Raw genomic sequence first — 14499 nt, 5'->3', positions numbered from 1 at the left:
ATCACAGTTAGCGCTTAACCCACTATAGCAGTGGTTCTCAGTCATCCTGGGACTTGGACCCTTTAATACAGTTCCTCATGTTGTAATGACCCCCAACTATAAAATTATTTTGTTGCTACTTCATAACTATAAGTTTGCTACAGTTATGACTCATGATGTCAATTTCTGATATGTGATTCCAAAAGGATTGGAACCCACAAGCTGAGGAATACTGCACTAAAGTCTCATTCTCACCACCACAACCAATTGTCTTTGTGCTAATTACAATCTATTGCAAAAGGAAGCTTCTCCAATGAGTGCTGAGACATGCATTAATTTATATATCATACTCCCTCCCTCAGGGATCATTGTGGAAGTAGGGGTAGAAAGACTGTAGAGACAGAGATGGGCAGTGACTACAGTAAAACAGTATCTTCCAGACACAGCAAAGCAGTTGCATATATGAACTCATGGAAGTGATGACTACATGCACAGGACCTGTGCAAGTTCCAACCACAAAAAATCCCAGCACAGAGAGGGATGTCATCATGGGGTTCCGCTGCTAGCTGAGAAGTGTGTTGTAATTGACAGCTGTGGAAATTGGCAGGAGAGGGATGATTAGTTTTCTTTAAAGGTCCCTGATAGATCTAACATGCTCCAGTAGAAAACCATACCTCCAATAGTGTGTGGGCAGCAAAAATTGATATTGATTTCTTATTTTTAAATGAGGACACAAAGTTGGCTGAATATGGAATGGGGGTGGATCTGGGAGCAGTTGGGGGAGATGGGTCAATACAACCCTAGATCAAATACATCAAAATACTGTACATGTAATTCTTAAAGATTTAATAGACACATAAAAATTTCAGTAAACCATTTACTGCAAATATATTCTCACAAACAACTTATTAAAAGTTATTAAAACTGAAATAAAAGGATGCTGTCTAAAAATTCTTGAAACAATTAAAAATGGCATCAAAACAGAATCCAAAAGCCTATATTAAAAAGAAAACCAGTAAGAATATACTTAAATTGAGTTGAATTCATTTCTTTAAAATACAAAGTCAATTTCTTATTTAAAAAATTGTACTTGTTATTTCATTAAAGGGGAAATATTTTAATTTGTGGCTAGAAACACTTTAAAAAATTCAATACTCTCTAGAGGCAAATGTTTCTCAACAAACAAGGTAAAGACAGAGCAAACAGAAAGTAGAAACAATATATTTCAGGGTCATATGACAAGGCTTTCTCTTTGGGATTCTACTGGAGCAGAAACATTCAATATGGGCACTTTGTAAAAAAATGTGAGAGCCTCTGGCTTAAAGTCACTGCAAAGGGAAAGTGGCTCCTATTTAGTCACAGATAAGAATATTAGAAAATTAGAGAGAATCAAAGAATATTTAGAAATAAAAAAAATTTAGAGGAATCTAGAAATAAGTCACTGGAATGGCCGGTGTTTATTCTTGACGTAATTCTTGCTTATTGGTAATAGTCAGAAAATATCACTTGTGGTAGCAAAGAAAAGTACAAACGGAGAGTGCAAAGAACTATAAACACAACCCCTTTATGTAGAAACCACATTATTGAGACAGTTCTAGAATGCCCATTTAGCAGTTCTAAAGTATAAAAGCCCTTATAAAAAGGGGAGGTGCTCAATGTATAGCAATTTCCTCCAGATGGAAACAAACCTGAGCTTTTAGTCATAAGGCTGAGTTTGTCATCCACACTCCTGTAAGTAGCCTCTCCTATAAGTTTGTAGTACAGTTTTGTCTTTGATAGGTGCCCTATCTAGGATGAATATTTAAATGATACATGGTTCTCTAGAGGAACAGAATGGATAGAATTTATATTTATATTTATATATATATGTAAAATTAATAGTGTATAATTAATACATAATCACTTATATATGAATTTGTTAAAATAGTGTGCAGATTGTCCAGCTAATACACAATAGCTGTTTACCAGAGGGGAGTCCACTCCTTGTAAATGTGACACACAACCAATTAAATTCTCCTCATGTCATGCCTAATTTTGAAATGAAAACAATAATCATGCCTGACATAATATAACTATCTCAATTATACTTGCAACTTCAATCTGTATGTATAAGAAGTTGCACTGTCCCTTTAGGGAACATTCTTTTGGTATCTCAGAACTTAAAAATGATAACCATTGGTATTCCTTTCTTAACCTGTTGGCTTACAAGCATCAGAAGCCCAAAGTGGCCAGGGGGGAAATTCTGAGTTTCCAATTGTTTATAATTTACAATATAAACATAATTTATAAACATAAAGCTGTGTTAATAAGCCCTAGTTGAGATGGAGTACTTGACCTGCAGCAGCTGTTGACTATGTTCCCAGAAGCTGACTGAGCAGGCAGACTTGACCCTATGTCTTAAACAACAAGCTGTGATGTTGTCACCTTCTGAGGCCACATGACAGCTGAGGAAGAAGAAAGAAGCCTCATATTGGTTTCTCCAATAGCTCAGAATGTGGTTGAGGAGAAGCCAATGCATGGATTAGCACTTATAGATGGCATTAAAAGGGATAGGAAGAAAAGCTCTTCCCACAGGTGGCATGTCCATCAGGGTACCCAATTACCTGCCTTTTCTGAGAAAAGAAGATATTTGAAGTTATACTATACCGGATAGATTTAAGAGCAATGGGCAATGGCTTGGCAAATTTGTCCAGCAGTAAGAGAGAGAAAAAAAAAAAAAAAAAAAAAGATGGGATGAGACTTCAACTCAATTGCCTTTTTTTCCCCTAGAGAGTTTAAAAACCAATATATATTATACAAAATCATGGATTTCTTTCAGCATCTTCATACATGTACATAATCTAATCTGATCATATTTATTTTCTAATTATCCTCTTTTGTGCCTCCTCCAGTATAATTTTGAGTTTTTATTTAATTGTTTCACTGTGAAGTCAATAAAACTTAAGCCACTGTCCTAGTTTGGGTTCCTGTTGCTGCAGCAAAACACCATGAGCAAAAAGCAAGGAAAGAGTTTATTTGACTTACTCTTCCATATTGGTGCTTATTATTGAAAGAAGTCAGGACAAGAATTCAAACAGGGTAGGAACCTGGATCTACTGAAGACTTGGAAATTTTTCACAATGCACTGCCTTTCTACCTATCTTCCACTTGGCCAACTTGTAGCATTCTGGAGGTATAGCAGACAAAATTGTTCCTTCTTTCAGCTCACCCATTGAAACTAACTCCCAAAGCAACTGTATTTGGAAAGAGCATCTTTAAAAGTTATGTAAGTTAAGTGAGCTTGTGTGAATGTCATGTGATCTTATACTCTCAGCCTCTAGAGAACAGTGCATACCTAATGTGGAAGCCCCATGTAGTGTTTTTCTGAAGCAGCCTATACCATATAATAAAAAACCTTGCTTACTCATCAACCTCTGTGCTCTAGAAGCTAGAGCCTTTCTGCTGGTCACACTTGACCCTGAGCACTTACACCATTATATTGCAGGCTTGATGACTTTATCTTTTATACTATTGATGAATTTCTTCATGGCATGGAAACCACTTCATTTGCTTTTACATCAAAGCCCTCAGTGCTTGTTTTTTTCTAATATTGGAAGCATCCCAGGGAAGAGGCCATGTTTTGGTGATTGAACATGTGTGTGTTTTGCTGGAAGAGTCCAAGGCATATGTGGCTTTGCAGGGTGCGTTGCTGAAGAGTTCTCATGAGTAGCTTCCTCCATGAATTGACCTGCACAGTGGCTCTAGTGGGAATCCTAAGGTAATTGCCGTTGTGACTAGAAAGGTAGTAGTGAGCCTTCCAAGCATGCTTACTGGAAAGTCACAGCTCCCTTACAGTGAATGCTGTCAACAGAGGACTAAGCAAAACAGTGACCTTTTCTGGTTCATCCTGGGGTCTCTGATGTAAAAGATTAATGGCAAGGAAATAGGAGAGACTTGGCATGATTGAAGTAGTGGGGGATTCCTCAGAGACATGGTAGGGAAGGTGGATGTTGTACAGCTCCTTTTCTGAATGTATTACCACTGTTGTTCAGTCCTCACTCTGGCCCATAGCAAAACCTACCAGTGGCTAGTTTCCCTGTGCCTAACTAGGGATGTGTTGTTCATCCTCCTTCTGATCAGCTTTTTGTTGTCGTTGTTGGTTTAGAGTGCCCAGGAAACAGGAATCTGAAATGTGGGGACCTCGCTGTCCTTATCAGTTGTCTTTTTCTTTCCATGTGTGGCCTCTGCTTTTGCTCGCATCCCAGAAACAGGACGCAAAGCTGGGGGGAGAAATCAGCCTGGCAGATTTCAACCGGGAAGCATACAATGCAAATGTTACCAAAAATCTCATTCTGGTCTCCTTTCTGCTTCTCACCCAAATGGATGCTAAACAAAGAATTAAGATGAGACACACAACCTCTAGTGTAGATGACAAGACAGGAAAGGTTCATTGCAGAGTATCACAGTATGAACTGCTCCCAAGTGATTGTGCTGTATGTAGCCTTATGTAGACAAACTTTAGGTCTCTGAATAGGTGTATTCCCCAAGGATATTCTCCTATACTGGTGAATGGTATCAAATTTGGATGAACTCTTTAAAAATATTTCAAGTGTATGAGTAATTGACTATTCAAGCACATGTGTCTATGCACCTTGCAGAGGCTAGAACGTGGTACGAGAACCCAGTTTTCAATGTTCATGTGGGTGTTCAGAAACAAACCTCTGCAAAAAGTGAGTGCTCTTAACTGCTGAGCCATCCACCAAACACCTTGGATTAACTTTTTTTTTGTTCCAAGAATGTACAAATGTCTTCACTCAAAAATACAAAATAGATTATCTGTAGGCATGGTCAATGACAGCAGTAAAACATTATATGTTGTCAGAGGAAACCAGTAATGGATGGTTACAATAATCAGCCAGCCTTCTTCTCTTCAGTCATTTTCTTCAGGTGACTTCTCTGAAGTTATCTGTGAGGAACCTACCTGCCTTGAGCTTCCTGTCACAGTTCATTGATAAGGTCATAGCACTACTCTAAGAGTTAGAACATGCCACCTCCCATATCCCCTCCTGTTCCTCCCATTGCACCCATCCCAGGGTCCTTCTCTTCTTTAGGAATTTCTGTCACTATAGCTTTGGCTGTAGTTAGCAAGAAGCATCCAGTAAAGCAGTTCTTACGACCTTTGTTGGATCAATGATTCCCTTTTCTACCATGTTCACAAAATCTCCAAGCATGGCGTCATAACCAACTTCTGAGGTACTCTACAGAATTTTCTCAGCAATCAACGATCCTTCAATACCTGAATTCTTAGCAATTGTCATTGCAGAAATTTTGACTGTTCTTTTTATGATTTCTATACCTATTTTCTGATCTTCACTATGGGGCTTAAATGAATCCAAGGCTGGGATGCACCAAAGCAGAGCACAGCTCCTTCCTAGAACAATGCCTTCTTCAACAGATACTCTTGTAGCACTGAGGGCATAATGTAACTCTTTCTTCTCATTCATTTCAACATCATTTGTCCCTCCAACCTCAACACAGCTACTTTATCTGAAAGTTTAGTGAGTCAGTCGTTCAGCTTTTCCTTTTCATACTCACTAGTTGTGCTGTCTGCTGCTCAGTAATTTCTTGAATACATTTTTCAATGTGAGTTTTGTCACCTATTCCTTTCAAAAGCATAGCATCATCTTTGGTGACAATGACTTCTCCAACTTTTCCTAAGTCATAGTTATGAGCTTAAACATCTTCAAGGTTTATATTCAAGCCCTCTTCTCCAAACACCGCACCGCCAGTAGCAATAGCCATATCTTTAAGCTGGTTCTTTCTATTTTCCCCCAAACCCTGGAGCTTTGACTGCTACACCCTGAAGACCAACTTTTAGCCTTTTCAAAACCAGTGTGCTTAGAGCTTCTCCATCAACATCTTCAGCGATTATGACCAAGGGCTTCCGATGAGCATTGGCAATTTCAAGAGCAGGTACTGAAAACTAGAAATGTTCTTTTCACTCAATAAAACATAGGCACCTTGGAATTCATGTTTTTGACTTTTTGATGTGTTAATAAAACACGGGGAAATATATCCTCTATCAAACTTCATGCCTTCAATAATTTCTAGCTCATCATTCAGGGATTTCCCACCCTTCACTGTGATAATACCCTTTCTTCCAACCTTTTTCATTGCTTGTTTCCAATGTGTTTGTGTCCATTGCAGAAATTGTAGCCACCTGAGCAATTTCTCAGGGGCTGTCACAGGTTTAGATCGTTTCTTAAGTTCAGCAATTACATCATCAACAGCCAACATCATACCTCTCTGAATTTCCACTTGATTAGCTCCTTTGCTGATCTTCTCAAAGCCCTCCTTGGCAATAGACCGTGCCAGAACAGTGGTGGTGGTGGTACCATCCCCAAACTCTTCATTTGTGTTATTGGCAACACCCTGAAGATGTTTATCTCAGATATTTTTGTATTTATCCTTTAAATCAATTGCCTTAGCGACAGTGACCCCATCTTTTGTTACTTTGGAACTTCCCCAACTCTGTTCAATAATCACTGTTCTTCCCTTTGGCCCCATTGTAACAGCTACAGCATCGGCTAAAAGGTCTACACCATGAACCATTAAGGCTCGAGCATCCGCACCAATTTTTACATCTTTGGCATAGGCCCAATGAGATGAGGAGCCAGTGCCTGGAACACTGGTGTCACGTGGCAAAGAACTTCGGGTAGTGGAAGCATTTCTGCGGGGCGGGGGTGGGTGACAGGGTTCAGCAGCAGAAGAACATGAGGCGAGGCAGGCTGTCTGCAGGGAGTGAGGGAGCCAGCACTGGATGCACATGACCAGATTAACTCTTAAGAGAGGGACAGTAGTATGTCCTCTCTTAACAGGCCTCATGAGGCCCTGGTGCCTCCACCTTCCTCACATTTGCTTAATCGGTGTCTTTTTGGTGAGAACACGTTATAGCTGGTGTTCTGAGCTATTCTTCACATTCTGTGCCATCTTGAATGAAGATGCAGAGGCAGGATGGCTCTGTATCTTGTTCTACATGGAGACACCACCACCATGTCCAGCACCACCCAGGAAGCACAGACTGAAAGTACGCTCCCAGAGTCAGAAGCTGCTACCCTATAAAATTATCAATCTAGATGGAGACCATGTGAGCATATGGGAATGCCAGGGAGAAAAGGCCTGAGAACATAGGAATGAACTAGAGCAAACAAAGGTTGCTAGACCCTTACCTGGATCCCATAAGAGAAAATCACCTAGCACTGCGGGGGCCCCAGGCCCCACTGGCCTGTCATATGACCACTAGTATTTGAGTCAATGAAAGGAAGTAGAAAACTCCTGACTGTAACAGGGCTTTCATCTCAGCTCAGTTCCTACTACTGTCACAGCCTAACTCACAAATTGCAATCCATCCATCCATCCATCCATCCATCCATCCATCCATCTACCCATCCATCCATCCATCCATCCATCCACCCACCCACCCACCCACCCACCCATCCATCCATCCGTCCGTCCATCCATCCATCCATCCATCCATCCATGCATCCATCCATGCATCCATCTATCCATCCATCCATCCATCCATCCATCCATCCATCCATCCATCCATGCATCCATCCATCCATCCATCCATCCATCCATCCACCCATCCATCCATCCACCCATCCATGCATCCATCCATGCATCCATCCATCCATCCATCCATCCATCCATCCACCCATCCATGCATCCATCCATTTGTCAATCCAAACCCAGTACTCTAGTTGGCCTCTGTGGTCTTTTTGACTTGCATTTCTTCTCCGGGGCATTCTCAACTCACCTGTTGGACTCATTCTAGAGACTCCACCAACTCTGAGGCAGGGATCAAGCCCGTGACCCTTCAGTTCATCTGGGTTTGTTATTAGCATTCATCTATCCCTTTGAAACTGTATGAACTTTCTTCTTTTGCCCTAGGAAAGCCTCTTTTACCTGCTTGAACTGTGCTGCAGCCTCTTTAAAATGTATCCAGCCTGCAACACACACACACACACACACACACACACACACACACACACTCACACTCATATACTCACACACACACACACACACACATACTCTCTCACACATACACTCAATCACAAACACACAAGTGTGCACATAGGTATAATTACTGTGGGATATGTAATGTGTGAGCTGAGAATTAATATTAGTAATTAAGATTGGAATAAAAGATCCCATGTTTGCCCCTGTCAGCTATCAGGGAACAGCAAGCAAGACTTTAACCAGGGAGCCTGGCATCGCTTCTGAATTTATTATTATTCAATAAAGTCTGACACTGGGGAAAGACACAGATGTGTCAGTGTATGTTGCTGATATCCAGTGCTCCTCTATGGAATTTTAAATATTAAGGAGCAGCAATGTGATGATTTTGCACTTCTTTTTCCTGGTATTTCAGACTCTAAGGATGGCAATTGTGACACTTCCTTCTTCATTAGAATTATTATGTTCCTGAGGACACAGGAAGGAGGCCAAAAGCTGATTATGAGGAAGGTCCTCAGTGACCTAATCGCTAACTAGCTACCAAGTATGACAGTATCACTAAGAAGGCTTCTGAAAAAGTTAAAAGGCAGACTCCGTCCATGAACATATGCCAGCCTAGCCAGAGGGTTCTGGGCTTGAGATCTATGTTCGCTGTGTAATCTTTGATCTATTACTTAACTCATGGTATGTAAAATGGAAGAATGACACTTGGCTTATAGAGTAAAGAAGAGAGACAATGTATAAAGTATTGCTCAGTTCCCAGAAACTATTATTAATTTCCTTTCAACCCCATTGTCCTTGGATGACATTTACGTCTATTGGTGAGGAAGAATTCAAAGGACAGGGACAGGTTGGATTTTTGAGAGCAGTAAGGACCTTAAGAGGCTGTTTCCATTAAGAGATGCCTAAGTGACTCATGATGGATAGTTTTGATTTTCTTTTTAATATCTTGGGAAAGAGTACTTCATTATTTTACATTGTCTCATCTTCTTTATTCATTGTCTCATCGACTTCATGGTGATGGACCTCCTGCAGATTTTTCTTGAAGATGTATTATTCTCAAAGATTTATCCCACCCAGCCCTTTCCTTTCTATCTTATCCAGACCAGTTGATCTCTTCTAACACCTTACCTCCTTCTTCTCAGATCCATTTTTTACACAAACCTCTCATAATTCTAGATCTAATCTCTTCTTCTTGGAGAACCTAAGAAAGGCATTTAAAGTCAGAGATTGGATGAGTTAGTACAGCAAGGTCTATAACAAGTCCCTAATACCCAGAACACTGCTGTTCATTTGATTAGCCAAGCATTGAAAACTTTTAGGAGGTCTCTGGAAGTGTCAAGACAGTCAGTGGTCTGTGAAGATATGAGAATAGGAACTTGGTTGAGATTGACTTCATCAACCTGGATCAAACTTTAGATAGTGTGATGCCGGGCAGCTTATTGTCGATATATTTAAATCAAGTATACAGATAACTTAAGGGTCATTTAGACTCTAAGTATCTCTAGTCCTGGAATGTAGGAACTTGGAGGAGCCCCTTGGCTCTATAGGTAATACGAAGATCATTTATTTTCCTGGTTATGTCTTGTCCTAGTTGTGGGAGATTGATATGACCTGGGCCAACAGATACTACAAATCACCAAGCTATTAAAAACTCCAACTCTCAGATTTCTAGACAGAAGAACAGGTTATTTATTGATTCCTGTGAGAAGACAATTCTGTGTGCTTACCACTCCTAGTTTTGATGAAGGTCTATGGGCATCGAGACCTTTGAGATACCAACAAACCTTGTCTCTAAAGGGACCACTGTTAAGTAATCTGGGCCTCTTGCTATGTTGAAGAAGTATGACTATTGTGAAGGGTAAATCATCCAATGTCATTGCTAACCCAGTTTGTCCCCTTTTCATTTCTCCTGAGATAAGGAGTACCTCAGGCTTCCTCTGACCCCTAGAACGGACTGTATAGAAAGCTTTCACCTAGCAAGCCCAATGGCTCCCGAATAAATTCCAGGATGGATCATGCTTTTGTCTCTCAAGGACCTCTGCCCTAGGCAACCTTTTTGAACTGTTGATGCTAGCTGGCCATGAACCATAGGTTTCTATAATATAAGATGGCTGTTTTGCTCACTTTGATCCACTGAGCACTCTGACTCACTAGACCCATGCAGATGAGCAAACTGAGAAGACGGGTTTGATGCCATTCCACATGTGTTTGGTCCTTGGTACTGACTGGCATATTCCCAAGCTCACCTTCCTCTCACCAGTTTCTTTAAGAACTCTAGTCATGGAGGATGAGGAACAGGTTTCTTCCTGCTCATTTCTGATGTGATTTGCCATATTTTTCACCCCATAACATTAGGGACTCAGTACTCTCTTATTCCTTCTGTCTTTCACTGTGATCTGTGGATTAAAAACAGGGTCTTGACATGTTCTCAAGCACCTCCCTACACCCGTAGCATCCCAGTGCTGAGTTCCACTAAGAACCTGATTGCAACAGGTTTGCTGTTGATTAAAAAAAAAAAATGTTACAAAGACGAATTCTCCATGGAACCCAGCTTGACACATTGGGAGCCTTCTAAATCAATTCAGAGAATGTGGCTAAACATGCCAACTGAATCAAAGCCTAGGTGTTGGGGTTGATGATGCTCATTCCCCAATCTTGATTTGAGGAGCAACAGTTTCACCTTGGAAATGCAACCTGAGAAGAGTTTGCTGCCATTACTTCACTGTCTCTATTACATTCCTGCCCCAGAAGAGATACATCTTTTCAAGCAGAAAAGTTTGGGACTTACAGGGCTCAGCCACACATTTAAGCATAAATCCTTCTCGGGAAGCCCCCAAGAATAGTAGCTTTGATGAGTGTGTTCCTCCATATGTCATTTAAACCTTTAAAAGAAAATGACGGTTTTTAAGGAATTAAATGTGGATGTGGCTCCAGTCAGTAGTTACAGTAACAAGTGGTATTTTAAAGTATGTTGCTGAAAACACTGTGCGAAGCAGAAATGGCAGCTCAGAAATTGATTTCTTCCACAAAGAGAATCCTTTTGTCTTCTTAGCTTTCAGGGATGGAAAGATGAGTCTGAAATGTACAATAGCACAGGGAGCTTTCTTCTTTTGGCTGGATGCCAAGTGCAGAGTTTCAAATCATATTCAGTTGGCCTCTAAACTTCTCTTTCCCCCTACTTCGCGTAAGCCTGGCTTGTGGGAATGACCTCTTCACCTGAGTGTGTAGTACCCATGAGGACATTTCCTCACCATCCACACAGGGGACTGTGGCCTATTTCCTTTCAACTTCCCAGAGGGGGAGACTGGGGGTTCTTACCTGTTTAAGAGATGCCAAATTGACTTTAGCAGATGGACACAGTTCAGAAGGGCCAGACACAGTTTTAAAATTATATTTCTTAATTCATTTGTGTATGTATATCCCTCATGGGTGGGAACATGCATGTCACAGAATGCTTGGGGAGGTCAGGGGAGAGTCAATTAGAAGGAACTGGTTCTTTCCTTCAACCATGTGGGTTCTAAAGATGAAACTCAGGTATCAAGCTTGGTGGCCAGTACTGACTTATGAAGCCATCTTGCTGGCCCAAATACATTTTTGTTTGTTTGTTTAATTTATTTGTGTAGTTGAGTACATGGCAGAGTCATATATAGACATCAGAGGACAACCTTCTTTTTCTTTGTCTCTTTCTTATTAAAAAATAGATTATTTTCTCGTACACTATATCAAGATTGCAGTTTCCCCTCCCTCTACTTCTCCCAGTTCCTTCCCCACCTTATCTTCCATCTGGATCCACTCCCTACGTCAGGCTTCCAAAAGGTAAAACTAAACATTACAAAATACAACAGAATAAGGTGAACAAAATCATACAGAAGTTGGACACAGTAACCCAACACGAGAAACGAGTTTCAGAGCAGGCAAAAGATACAGACACACGTATTCTCATAGTCAGACTTTCCATAAGAACACTGAGCTAATAGCTATATTGTATATGAAGAGGACGTGGTATGGACCCACATAGGCCCTAGGGTTGCTGCTTCTGTCTCTATGAGCTCATATGTGCCTTCATTAGTCGATTCAGAGGGCTATGTGTTCCTGGTGTCCTCCACACCCTCAGACATTATAATCTTTCTACCTCCTGTTCATGGGATTTCCTAAGCTCTGAGGGAGGGATTTGATGGAGCCTTCTAATTTAGAATCTCTTTCCAAATAGTGCCTGACTGTAGGTCTCTGCATATGTTCCCAGCTGCTTCCAGAAGCCTCTTTGAAAATGACTGAATATGGCACTGATCTATGAGTATTACAGAATATCACAGGGGATTATTTTGTTTTGTTTTATTTACTAGGTATATTTGATCTTACCCTAGGTCTCTGGGCTATCTAGTGTTGGTTCTTGGTTACCTAAGCAGCATCATGTATGTAATCCTTCTTATGAAATGGGTCTAAATAAAGTCAGATATTGGTTGACCTTTCCATGTGTTCTGTGTCACCGTTACCCTACCATATTTTGCAGGAAGATTGTAGGTTGTGATGGTTTGTCTATGCTCAACCCAGGTGGTAGCACTATTAGAAGGTGTGACCCTATTGGAGTAGGTGTGACCTTGTTGGAGTCGGTGTGTCACTATGGGTATGGGCTTTAAGACTGTCCTCCTACCTGCCTACATGTTAGTATTCTGCTAGCAGCCTTCAGATGAAGATGTAGAACTCTCAGCTCCTTCTGCACCATGCCTGCCTGGAAGCTGCCATGCTTCTGCCTTGAAGATAATGGACTGAACCTCTGAACCTGTAAGCCAGCCCCAATTAAATGTTGTTCTTATAAGAGTTGCTTTGGTCATGGTGTCTCTTCACAGCAGTAAAACCCTAAGACAGATTAATGAAACCCTGCGGTCATTTTTGCTGAGAACTATTCCTTGTCTTAGCTTGGATTGTTTTGGGAATTTCATGGGATGCTCCATGGTCAACAAGTCAATGAATGCAACCCAGTCCCTCCATTGGAATCATTTCCTGGCTACAAGAGATGGCAAGTTGAGGCTCCGTATCCCAATTACTAGGAGTCCTCATTAGGATAACCTTCACAGATTCCAAGACGTTTTCATTGTATCAGGTTTCCACAACATCTCCCAAATGACCCCCAAATTCCAGCCCAGAGGACAACTTTTAGGAGGTAGTTCTCACCTTCCCCCATGAAACCATTAGTAGAGACTGATCTAGCTGCAGTGATAAAACTTCAATGTCCTATGCAAAGGTGGCTGTCATTCACCAGCTGTGATCTAGATAAGTTCCTGGTTCCCCATGGTCTTCATTTCATGGAAGCCACTTTTATCATCACCTCAAGACTGAGAGATAACACTTCTCATGAGAGTCTGACTGTGACTTGCTTGTTAAACATCTGCACATATGTGCCCAGCTACAGTAGGTTTCAATAGATACCAAAGAAATGGCATTCATAGGAGTAGATTAGCAGAAAGTACTTCACAGGAGAGGCAATGGGTGAATCCATGGACAGAGCCTTAGGGTGAGATCTACTCAAGGTTCATCCAGGAGTCGCTGCTCTAGAGAAACCTGGAATTCCATCTGCAGAGGGACCAAGTACAAGTCCACTGGCCATGGGATGCTTCAAAACAGAGGGGAGCTTACAAGCAGGAACTAAGATCCAGGTTTAGCTACTTTACTTGACTGCAGTACAAAAACTGTCTAGGTAGATAGATGGTGCTACACTAATTATCAACTTGATTGGAGTGTTGGAATGTGACCCTGCCTAGGACCTTGGCTCCTAGGCTTGTTTCTCGAACTTTCTGACCCCAAGTGGCTCAGCTACATAGCCCTAGTTGTGTTCAAGTTGCTCTCTAGAAAATGTGCTTATGTTCTCATTGCTAATGAAAACAATAGCTAAGCTTGGTGTCATGGAGTGAGTCTAAAATCCCAGGGCTTGATGGAGTTGAGGTCAAATTGAGTTACAAAGTATCAACAAACACACAAACAAAACAGAGCAGAACAAACAAACAAAAAACCCAAACCCCAAAGTCAGTTGTATATTATCAATGGGAGGTAAGGAAAAAATTCAAAGGAAAGTTATATGCTAGGTAACGCTCCACAGAAATGAACATGACTCAATTCTTGCTTCCCTACATGGGCTCAAAGTTAGCGTTCATAGTATTCTCTTGGGAAAGTTGTCTCAGCAGCCCAGTCCCTGTGTCTGTCTCAAGGACAAGACTAGTCCTCAGAAAATACCCTAAGATCCCAAAGGAGATAAAGGAAGTGGATGAAAATGAGAAAAAGGAAAGAGACTGCTGCCCAAAGATGTATTATGTATTTAATGTATTTCAAATACAACTTTAGCTTTTCCCATTTTGTCTGGGAGTTTTGTTTGCTTGCTTTAAGACAGACACCATTCCCACAGTGTCCTGAGTGGTTCAGGGTCAAAGAGCAGAGAAGACCCCACACACATCCTTATCCCGTTCACAGAATGAAAAATGCACTTTAGATCTGAAGTGCATTCCAGCAGCTAACAAGATTTTTTTT

General features: G+C 41.1%; 1 pseudogene across 1 annotated transcript; it reads right to left on the bottom strand.

Annotated features, from left to right (window-relative positions):
* Positions 1 to 4995: 4995 nt before the first annotated feature.
* LOC308437685 (60 kDa heat shock protein, mitochondrial-like) lies at positions 4996 to 6686 on the bottom strand (annotated as a pseudogene). The gene has a single exon. The product of its transcript is annotated as a 60 kDa heat shock protein, mitochondrial-like (transcript).
* Positions 6687 to 14499: the final 7813 nt, after the last annotated feature.

This window comes from Micromys minutus (assembly GCF_963924665.1).
Source record: "Micromys minutus genome assembly, chromosome: 26".
Taxonomy (NCBI): Eukaryota; Metazoa; Chordata; class Mammalia; order Rodentia; family Muridae; genus Micromys; species Micromys minutus.
Note: the sequence above shows the minus strand (reverse complement) of the source record. Positions and strands in the feature narration are given on the sequence as shown.